Source organism: Dermacentor variabilis, chromosome 1, assembly GCF_050947875.1.
Source record: "Dermacentor variabilis isolate Ectoservices chromosome 1, ASM5094787v1, whole genome shotgun sequence".
Taxonomy (NCBI): Eukaryota; Metazoa; Arthropoda; class Arachnida; order Ixodida; family Ixodidae; genus Dermacentor; species Dermacentor variabilis.
The window spans coordinates 252,452,764-252,464,627 of NC_134568.1; positions in this window are offsets into that span (position 1 = coordinate 252,452,764).

Sequence of the window (11,864 nt, forward strand, 5' to 3'; positions counted from 1 at the left end):
CACGAAACCACATTGGTCCGTCGTTTGAAACGTTGTGCCATATATGATTCAGAAAGGTGTGGAAACTGCGCTTGGTCATGCTTTCTGAATAATGATGCCGAAGTTGAACTAATTTCCAGGTACTAATACATAAATTCTTCCCACAGGACAAAAAAGGACATTGCACACACGTTTGCGCTCGCGGCATACACCAACAAAAGAAAAGCCACAGTCGCCCAGTCGCAGCAGACGAAGGCCTGTACGTTCTTGCACTTTTGTCCTCGATTTGACCGCTGCACCGAAAGCGCTAGTGTCGCACTACACTCACACTTCAAAAACTGGCGCTGCACTGGCACGACACTTTTCTGAACTAATGCAAAAAGTTCAGCCAAATCGAGGAGACCTAAAGCTATCAGCACTCAGCGCACTTTGTCCACATCGCAGACCGCCTTGAAGGTGAGGCCCCTGCAACCGCGCGCTTTGTCCACATCGCAGGTTGCTTTCAAGATACAGCTCCCGAGTGGCATTGCCATGCGTAGCAGCAGTCTTTGTACGACCTATGAATTTCAGCTTCTTCTTTCAGCACTTCACCAACTATGCAGAAGTCCCACACGGGTCGGCCATCTCCACTACACTTTAACTTCGTCATGGCCAAGATCACATTACCCACAGTGGTAGCGCAGTGGCTATATGGAGTTGTGCTTATAAGCTCGAGAGCGCAGGCTGGAATCCCAGCCGCGGCGACTGCATTCCATTTCGATGGGGATTAAATGCAAAAATGCCCATGTACCGTGCAGTCGGTGCACGTTAAAGAACCCCAGGTGGTCGAAATTAATCCAGAGTTCCTGACAACGATGTGCCCCACAATCATATCGCGGTTTTGGCATGTAAAATCCCAGAATTGTTTGTTATTGTGTGACGAAGATTCCCCTTACACACGGCCAGTCGAATTCTTCGTTGGCGTCCGCTCTCCAATCTGTCATCAAGGAGCAGGTAGCCGACCACATTCCACCTTCTTTCCAGCAGGCTCCGGTTGCCGCTCCCCTGACGTACGTCGAAGTCGCTTCGAGGCCTGCACCACAGACCTACGGTCCCCTTCGCCCGCCTTTGCGCCCGCCCGTATCCGCTCCAGTCCGGCCACTGGTGCAGTATGCACGACGACAAGATCATTGGCGCACGGAAGACAATCGTCCGATTTGTTTTTATTGTGGCCGTGCTGGACACGTAGCACGTCACTGTCGCCTGCTTACACCGAACGTCCCCAACAATGTGCGTCTATATGCGCCACGTTTCCAACAAGGCTGCAACTATTCTGACACCTTTGAATCTCCTGCCGTCGAGATCGCATTCTCCGGTCTCCGTTCACCTTCTCCTCGCCACCGCTTCCTTTCCCCCATGCACTGTCGGCGGAGCCCTCTGCGCCAGGAAAACTAAAAATCGCAGTTCAGGAGGCGAGAACTGCGGTGTCTGCGAAATGTATAAGGCCTCACACTTCCCCGAAAAACGTTATCGAAGTCGCAATAGAAGGAACATTGACGCTAGCACTTGTCGACACTGGCGCTGCACTTTCAGCGATAGATGCCCGTATTTGCCGCAAGATAGGAAAAGTGATGACGCCGCTTTCTGGACTGTCCCTTCGGACTGTCAACGCGCAGCACGTCGAGCCATCCGGCGCCTGCACCGCTCGTGTCGTCATTCAGGAGGTCCTCTATATCATAGAATTCATCGTGTTGCCATCTTGTTCACACGACGTCATATTAGGTTGGGACTTTCTCTCCACACATCATGCGATCATTCACTGCGCCCGCGCCGAAATCGAGCTGTTTCAGTTCATATCAGCGATATTATCACTGACCAGAGGGACCCTTGTCACAAAATCACCGTTTCTGAAGACACCGTTATACCTGCCTGGTCTTCCGCCCTTGTCAGTATCTCTTGTGACTCTGTAGATGACGGAACAGCTCTCTTCGCTCCGTCTGAACTTTTCGCCGCCGTTCACTACCACTGCCGTTCGCCGTCCTCGAGTTCAAAACTGGCGCCTCTCTGATGTGCGTGTCAAACCCATCGGCCGAACCAATTACTTTACGTCGCCGTGAAAGCCTTGGCAGAGCAGAACCCCTGACCTCATCTTCAATATTTGACCCGATGGACGACTCCACTTATCTTGCTGCTCTCGAGGCACCGCGTCCTCAGCCACTGCCGCGTTCTTTTACGCCAGTGACCTTACGACGACGCAGCGTGACGAACTTCTTCGCTTGCTCCAAGGCTTCTCTTCGTCTTTTGACTGCCAAGCAACATCACTCGGCCGCACAACGACTGTTTCGCACACTATCAACACTGGGAGCCATGCACGAATTCGACAGCATCCCTACCGAGTATCGGCGACCGAAAGACGTGTTATCAATGACCAGGTGAACGATATGCTGAAACGCGGTGTCATCCAGCCTTCTAGTAGTCCCTGGGCATCACCAGTCGTCCTAGTTAAAAAAAAAAAGACGGCACCATACGATTTTGCGTGGATTATCGAAGACTTAACAAGATTACCCGAAAGGATGTATACCCGTTGCCACGTATCGACGACGCCCTTGACTGTTTGCAAGGTGCGGAGTTTTTTTCCTCCTTAGATCTCCGCTCTGGCTACTGGCAGGTGACCATGGCTGACGCTGACTGTTCTAAAACTGTGTTTGTAACACCAGACGGCTTGTATGAATTCACTGTAATGCCGTTCGGTCTGTACAACGCGCCCGCTACTTTTGAATGCATGATGGACCGCATCCTGCGCGGCCTGAAGTGGCACACTTGTCTCTGCTACCTCGACGACGTTGTAGTCTTTTCCCCTGATTTTCCGACCCATCTTCGGCGTTTACATCAAGTTTTGAGCTGTCTCCGGAATGCTAGGCTCCAGCTTAACTTAAAGAAGTGCCTATTTGCAGCTCGAAAATTGACTATATTAGGCCATGTTGTCTCCAAAAAAGGCATCCTTCCTGATCCTGCTAAACTTCGCGCCGTATCCGAATTCCCGAAGCCCACTAACTTAAAAACACTACACAGCTTCGTTGGCCTATGCTCCTATTTTCGACGTTTCGTTCGCAATTTCGCTACTGTGATCGCACCACTAAACCAACTCCTGCAAGGCGACAATGAACTTTCTGCTTGGTCGGAAGCCTCCGATTATACCTTTACGACTCTTCGTTGCCTACTCACGTCTCCGCCGATCTTGCGCCTCCGCCGATCCTACTCACGTCTCCGCCGATCCAAGCGCCCTACAGAACTTCACACTGACGCCAGCGGTGTCGGCCTTGGTGCCGTGCTCGCACAGCGTCAGAACCCTAATGCCGAATTCGTGGTCGCTTATGCCAGTTGTACACTCATAAAAACTGAGGCCAATTACTCAGTAACAGAAAAAGAGTGCCTGACTATCGTATGGGCTCTTCAAAAATTTCGCCCATATCTCTATGGTCGATCCTTTGACGTGGTGACGGATCATCACGCTCTTTGCTGGTTGTCTAACCTCAAAGACCCGTCGGGCCGCCTCGCTCGGTGGGCCTTCCGAATTCAGGACTATGATATGCGTGTCGTTTATCGCTCTGGACGCAGACACTCTGACGCCGATGCCCTCTCGCGCTTCCCAGTAACTTCCTACAGCAGTACTTCTACCTACAGACCTGATATTTCACCGCTTGACATCCTGGACATGGCCTCAGAGCAACGTAAAGACCCACGGATCGTCATGATATCCGACTTTTTGTCAAATCCTCCGGCAGCTTCGGCACCTCGAGCGTTACGCCGACAGGCGCAGCATTTCACCATCCGCGACGGACTTTTGTACCGCCGCAATTACCACAATGACGGCCGCACATGGCTTTTCGTAGTGCCCCGCCACCTTCGACAAGATATATATGCTCCGTTTTTCACTCTGATCCGCAGTGTGGTCACGGCGGAGTGTCGAAAACCTACACACGGCTTCGCCTACGATATTATTGGCGAGGTATGTGCAACTTCGTCCACAAATACGTACGCTCCTGCGTTGCCTGCCAACGCCGCAAATGTGTCCCGCATTTCTCCACCGCACCTCTCCAGCCGCTTTCCTGCCCAGCTCAGTCATTCGACCGTGTCGGCATTGATTTATACGGGCCTCTTCCATCTACTGGCTCCGGCAACCGATGGCTTGTTGTCGCCGTAGCTCATTTGACACGATATGCCGAAACCGCCACCTTGCCTGCCGCATCAGCAAAAAACGTCGCGTCATTCATTCTGAACAACTTTGTTCTCCGCCATGGCGCACCCCGTGAACTGCTGAGCGATCGGGGTCGCGTATTCCACTCGGACGTCCTGCAGTCACTCCTATCTGAATGCCAAATTATTCACCGCACTACTACTACTTGTCATCCACAAACCAATGGCTTAACAGAACGATTCAACAGAACTCTTGGTGACATGCTATCAATGTATGTTGCGGCTGACCACTCCAACTGGGATCCTGTACTTCCATTCGTCACATACGCCTATAACACTGCCTCTCAAGCCACTACCGGATTCTCACCATTCTTTCTGCTTACGGTTCTCCCGTACCGGTCGGACCCTGCTGAGTGCTCACCTGTTTCCACGGTCGCTCAGTACGCCGAGAAATGCCGACAACTGGCCCGTTCTTTGACGTCTGCTCAACAGTGCCGCCAAAAAGAGCGCCATGACCTCAGCCCACCCCCTCACCCTTTCCCTATAGACTCACTCGTGTGGCTTTGGGTACCGCCTGTTGCTGCCCCTGGCCTTTCGTCCAAGCTCCTCCCGAAGTACCACGGGCCCTACCGCGTGGTTGCGCAACCATCACTTGTTAATTACGTGGTCGAGCCCGTGTCACGATCTCCCGATCTGCGTCGTCGGGGACGAGAGACTGTGCACAGTGACCGGCTGAAGCCATATTACGATCCTCTCACCTCTTCCTAGATCGCCAGGATGGCTACTCTTCAATTCCGGGGGTGATTGTGACGAAGAAGATCGGCAGGCTAAAAAGCCCCGTTGCCATCGCGTGGCTCATACGCAGTTCGTTCACTGGCTGCGCCCTAGCTGCTGCTGCCGCGTTGGTCGCTGCTTCTATAGGACCCGAATAAACCCCCTTTACAATTGCATGGAAATTATATGCAGTTGAAAACCTTTGCTTTACCATGTACGCTGATGATATCACCCGGTGGAAGACCTATAGGCTAAGCATAGCTGAACAAGTTATAATGCTGCAAAACGCACTGGACATAATTGATCAGGAAGACTACAGGCATGAGGCCCTTGACGGCGAAGACTCACTACATCAGAATACATTTGACAAACATGGAAGCTCCGACGTAACACTTAACTTATATGGACACCAAATTCGCCAACCGGAAGATGAACACCTCAAAATACTGGGCGTCCCAATTAACAAGGATGCCACGACATGGACATGGCTGCAACAGTTGAAGCAGCAATGGAAACCAGCTGTGCACCTTATCAGGTGACTAACCTACCACAGCGGAGGGGCAGGAACAGAGGTTGCATGATGGCTGACGATAGCTGTTTTCATCGTCGATATAAGGTAAGGATTGCAAGGACGTGACCCTAGAGACGACGTTTTGCTTACATCACCCAGCAGCATGCAGCAAGCACGGTGCGACAGCGACTCGCTAGTGGGTGACGTGACAGAACGCCTGTATACTCAAGGGTGCGGCGTGGAGCTTGCTGCCGCCTCCCATTTTCGGTTTCGTGCGCTCTGATAGTCGAAATTCGTTGTGCCACAGTTCCGCGGGTAATTGCATTTTTCCCGTTCCAAAAGTTGATATGGCATGTACGGAGAGCTCCCTTCAATCTGCCCAAATACAATGAGCACGCCGAAATTACAACTTTCAAGAATAATTATTGCATTTTTGGTTATTAGCGACTAATTACTGCTTATCACTCGTCACCATGTGGTCGCCAGCACTGCCGGCTTGTCTCCAAGAAAAACGTCCTTTTATTTCAGAACAGTTATACGAACATCCTGTATAACTGTTTAAGGCATTCTGCAGGAAGTTCAAGTGACAAGTTCGAAAAACTGGCCCTAAATTGCCTCAGCAGTTCCTTTTTTCAAGTGAATTCTTGCATTGGCTCACAAGTTTCGGTGGCCTTGTCGTGGTCACGCAAAAAAACCCAGTTGCTCCCATGGAGAGCGGAGCAGCTGCAGGAAAGGGAGGTTGCATGAGTTGACAGCTGCGCCGGCGCCGGAGCGTGCATAGAATAAGAAGCGTGAGTCATTAGCAAGGGTTCCAGCTGCATAGGCGCGCGTTCACGTCACGCGCGCAACCAATCGGTGCCGTTTCGCCAGGGAGGGAAAGGCCAGGAAAGGGTCTCTCGCGCGCTGCGCCGGCTTCGTTTTTGCTCACTCACACTAGGCCGGCTCGACACCGATTTCGGTCTGTCGGCGACAATATTTTTTTCCCCTTCGTGTCAGCACCTCTGTCACACTGTACCGACGCCGACAACCTGCCGATGGTCGGTGGAGAGCTCGGCGTCGGTACAGTGTGATAGAGGCGCCTACACGAAAGTAAAAAGCGCTGTCGCCGACAGTCGGCATACCGAAGTCTGTGTCGGGTCGGCCTAGTGTGAGTGAGCCTTTTCCATTCAGTTCAGTCTCTGAAAACGGATGGGACAGCCACGCGTAGTGCGTTCCCTCGAAAAACAGGCAGCCTTCGATGAGCGGCGGCGAGAACTCGCCCGTGAAAGGGCTCGCCGTCGGCGCGCCGATCCAGCCGTTAGAGCCGCCCGAGCGTAGGCCGGCACCAACGAGAAGGTGCCGAGCTGAGGGAGTCGGAAGTCGAAGCAGTCCGGCATCGTTACCTATGGGTTGCTTACAGGGGCGTAGCCGAGGGGGGGGGGGCTTATGGGGCTTCAGCCCCCCCCCCCCCCGAAATTTTTTCGTGCTGTCCATGCACCGCCGACCAAAGCAACCCCCGGCGCCGGAAATCATTCTGGATTTTGTCTAGAACGTCTTTTTCGCGCTCAAAAAAACATTTCACCGCGAACATAGCGAACTCGGGCGTGATTTTGCGACAACGTCCATGCACCAGGAGTTACATAAGGCAAGCGCAGCCCCATCCGAGCACAAAGGTGAACGGGCTCGCCGCGGCATCTCGCGGAGGTCGCCGAATCTACGGAGCGCATGGATGTCAATTCCGAATATTTATGGGCATAAAGTTCTCATAAACTTTTGATGTGAAACGTGCATTGGGATTTCCAATGTTGTGCTTTCGATTTTCAATTGCGGAACTTTGTTGGTTTAATGCTGTTATAAACGTTTGACGCCTAAGGTGTATTGACTTTTTTAAAGTCGTACATCGAAACATGCAACAAGGCAAGCCAAATCAACACACTATCAGACAAGTTGACAAAGCACGCATCGAGGTCCGATGAGACGAAGCGTTGATGTGGTTCATTTGTGCCGCCATCTCACACAAAAAATATAAAAAAAATTGTTCACCTACTCCAAAGCATCCAAGTCAAGACACTAAAGCCAGCAAAGGTAGCTGCGCTCTTATTTATTTTTTCTACTTTTACTTTTATTGTAGAGGACACGTTGAGCCTATTCAAGTTTTTTGTTCTCGCTACCCGGGGGCTGCCGGAGCCAGCCAGAGAGCATGCGTTTTTCTCGTGTTGGCCCCGGCCACCGCGTGGCGCATTTCGGTGGGCGTTCGTTTTTCTCTGGCCGAGGGGATTTTCGCCTGGAAGAATTTTGGACGTTTTCTGGCCAGTAGACGAGAAAAACAAACAATGATCGCTGGCCGCCATCACTGTGGGGACTCGATGGATTGCAACGCGTTCGCTCGAGCGCAACCTCTCTGGAAAGGCTCGTCCAGCCGGTGTAGGATACCGAGCAGTATGCGCATGGTTCTCGGTGGACCAAACGTCTCACGTTTTCTTCGATATTACTTCGGTAGCCACATTAGAGGTCCAAAGTAGGCATTCGATTGTGGAGATACTTTGCGTTTCTTTATTTCGGTGCCCCGCCTGATAAGGAAAAAAAATAAATTGTTGTGGCGCAGCGAATTATCGCATGGTGAAAGTTCATTTTCGTTACTTCTTTTGCGGAAAGGAAAGCAATGGGCCACGGGACGCTTCACTTGCCGAATACTCTTATTATATTATTCAATTATACGGACGCTACAGGCGCAGTGGCGTAGCAACAGGGGGGGCCGGGGGCCCGTGGGCCCCGGGTGCAAGGGGCTAGTGAGGGGGGGGGGGGTCATATACGTATGAAGACACCCCTCTTTCCGCCGGCTACACCCGGGGAGGGGGGTGACAGAAGACCTATGGGCCCCGGGTGCCAGACGACCTAGCTACGCCACTGTACAGGCGCATTCCTGCCATCGCCCTCACGTTCCGTATAAAGTCCAAAGGCGATAACAAAGGCGATAACACCGCATACTGTATGTGTGAGTGAAAGCGTAGGGGGCTGGTGGCATGAGTGGGCCGACGATGGTGGCTCAGTCTTGTGTGCGCAAAGGAGAAAAGCGGGGAGGAAGCGAGCCACCTTCCGTCGCGCGCGATACATCGGGGGGAGTGGATGGAAGGGGGGATCTATGATTCCGTGAATCTGTGATTGCGCAACATGCTTATTTGCCTTATTTGATGCATTATATACAGCGACTTTTTCTTAGATACGTAGATTCATTGGAGACCTAATTTCAATATCTTGTTGCGAGGTCTTGTGTATACGTGCAGCGAACTTTGTTTCCAGTGGCATTTTTTTGCCCTTTATCAATCTGTATCTTCGCATTTTTATATTCCGTCGTATCTTCGCATTTCTAATATACGAGGGTGAGTCAAATGAAAGTGCGTCTACACACCTCACGCAATAATGGTTCGGTTCATTATCTGCGAGGCATGCGCGTAGCACACAGGCATCTCTCATTTACAAAAGTGACAAGTAGGTATGAGGATAAATGTTCTTTAATGATATCATACACTGGGTTGAACATAGTTGCGTGACGTAATGGACGCTCCAGAAGTTGAACAGCTTGGTGTCGTGAGTTTTCTGACAGCTGAAGGGGTTCACCTCCAAAAAATTACTTGCCGTATGGCTGCCGTGTACGTTGAACATTGCATTTCGTTAATCACTGTGAAGCGTTGGAGGAAACTGTTGAAAGAAGGACGTGAAAGTTGCAAAGACGATCCAAGACCGGGCCAAAGTCACCATGCAAAAACCCCCAACAAAACTGCAGCTCAAGGTTGATGAGCTGATGAGACATGAGCGGAGGATAAGCATCGATGAACTTGCAGATCGTGTGAACGTCAGTCACGGTTCCGTTCACGCCATAATTCATGAACATCTCGATTATCGGCTCTTGTGCGCGCAATGGATGCCCAAGATTGTGAACCATGCACTGTCAGAAGACGGAGAAGTTCGGCGCTGCTTTGACACATCTGATCCGGTATCACAATGAGGGTGACGACTTCTTGTCTGCAATTGTGATCGGGGACGAACCATGGTGCCACTACTACGAGCCTGAAACACGACGGCAAAGCTTACAGTGGAAACATTCGCATTCACCACCCCCAAGAAAGCAAAGGCCGTCATTTCTGCCGGAAAGGTGTTGTTGACTTTTTTTTTCGATCGTCAGGGGTCATTACTGATAGAATTTGCTAAATCTTGACAGACTATCAGTTGTTTCCGATATTGTGAAACGCGGGACCGGCTACGTGGCGCAATCAAGAACACACGACGTGGAAAATTGGCGAATGGGGTCATCTTGTTCCACGACAATGCCCGTCCCCACGTCGCTGATGTGGTTAATATAAAACTGGCGAAGTTAAAGTGAGAAACGCTGCAATATCCGCCATACAGCTCAGATCTGTCGCCTTGCGACTTCCACATTTTGGGGCAACTGAAAAAAAAACAGCACAAGGCAACCAGATTCTTGTCGGACGATGACGTGAAAGAGTCAGTTGCAGACTTTTTGGAGCAGCAACCCAAGGAGTTTTATGAGACGGGAATCACGCGACTCCGTAGCCAATGGGACAAATATCTGATTGCTCATGGAGACTACTTTTAAATAAAGTACTCCGTTTGTCATATATTCGCATTGGATCACTTCCATTTGACTCGCCCTCGTATATTTTGCAGAACTCCTGCTTTTTATGCGTGCTCTCTGTTGCGACTCTGTTGCGACTCTCTGGTGCAATTACTCACGATACAGAACCGGTGACAGCTGCTCCTTCGTAATACATTGGAATAAATGACAGCGTCATTGAGATTTTTCACTGGCCGTTGCATGTGTGCAAGAATGTAAACAAGGTTCTTGAATGACAAAGATTCATTAGCATATTTGTCCTCAACTTGTTCATTTCATGACCTTTACATTTTTCACATCAGCGGTATGCAATGCTTTGCTGGTTTCGAACTGATAAAGTTCTAAAGTTGGTGTGATATTTTCTTTACTTATTGAATAGACAAAAACATGGAAGCATTGATATCATTTACTTTGTGCACAATTTTCTGCACAAAAGAGTATATTATTTTAATAAAAAAAAACTAAATATTTTACTTGTTCTGACAGTGCGTAGCGTTCAAGAATTCGCTTGCAGCATCTTTGGCAATGCCAATGCAGTTATTATTCATGTATTTGATCCCTCGACAAATTGTTTAAGGGGAAGCTTTAGCTCGGGACCAACTTCGACGCGATCTATTCAGATACATGTAAAACGCAGAAACACTTTTCTGAGATAACCCCTGGATCGCTTCTAATGAAATTTGTTGCATTTGTGAGAGAAAGTTTAATTCTAATGCCTGTTGGAAGCGCAATTTCGATTTAGGGCCTGAATTTTGTTTAAAATATTTTGAAAAATTCGAAAGTTCGAAAAAGATAGAAGCACGATGTTTACAAACTAATAGGTTTGCATCAAGAACAGACATCGCCGTTATGTAAAAGGCATCTACTATAACAGTCAAAGCGGACAAATTTGGTATGCCAGTTTATATCTTACGTGAATTGGTTACGTTGTGCACAAGGGTTCTGCAAAAGCCGTATTTCCATAATACTAAATTGTTTTAGATTCATTTGTAATATATCAATTTTGTCCGCTGTAGATGCACTATTAGGTGCACTTCACAGAATTGTGATATCATTTTTTATTGTTGAGTTAGAGTTTTAAACTTGATAGTTTCACTTTCTGGAAATGTGAAATTTTTGCCAATTTTTAATAAAGAATTGACAACCTAACTAAAAAATTCGAACCAAGCAGTCACTAGCATTTAAGTTATTATTTTAAATGCAACAAACCTCGTCAAATTTGGTGCAGTGGTTGCCGAGAAAAACTAATTCTCGTTCTACATGTATTTAGATAGGAGCACCTGAGCTAAAGCGTCCTCCTAACGAGGAGGCCGAACTACAACGTGAGCCCCCCCCCCCCCCCCCCCATGAACGATATTTCTGGCTACGCCACTGGTTGCTTACTCGCGACCATGGAGAAAGAATAATTTAGGAGGCGCAACTCGCCTCCTTTCCACGTCGTCATATCATATCTAAAGAACCGTCGTAAATTCACCATGGCGGCGGCGGACGTCGTGACAGCCATAGAGTTTCCTACAAACAGCGGCCCCGAACACCGGACACATGACGTATGATGGTATGATGTCAAATGACGGTTTGTCGAAGCGATGCAGAGGATCCGCCCGACGCGAGGCACAATATAGCTATGTATCGCATACTCTGATAGGCCCTTTTTATGGCGCATGATTATAAACTAGAACAAATTCTCGTTTTTCATTACGTCAAAACATTGAGAACACCAAGTGCAGTATTATATACGCGCAAAGTTATGGTTGCCGATCGTCTGCTCTATCTATAGGCGTCTGGCTAGGATTGCAGATCATTTGATCTTTC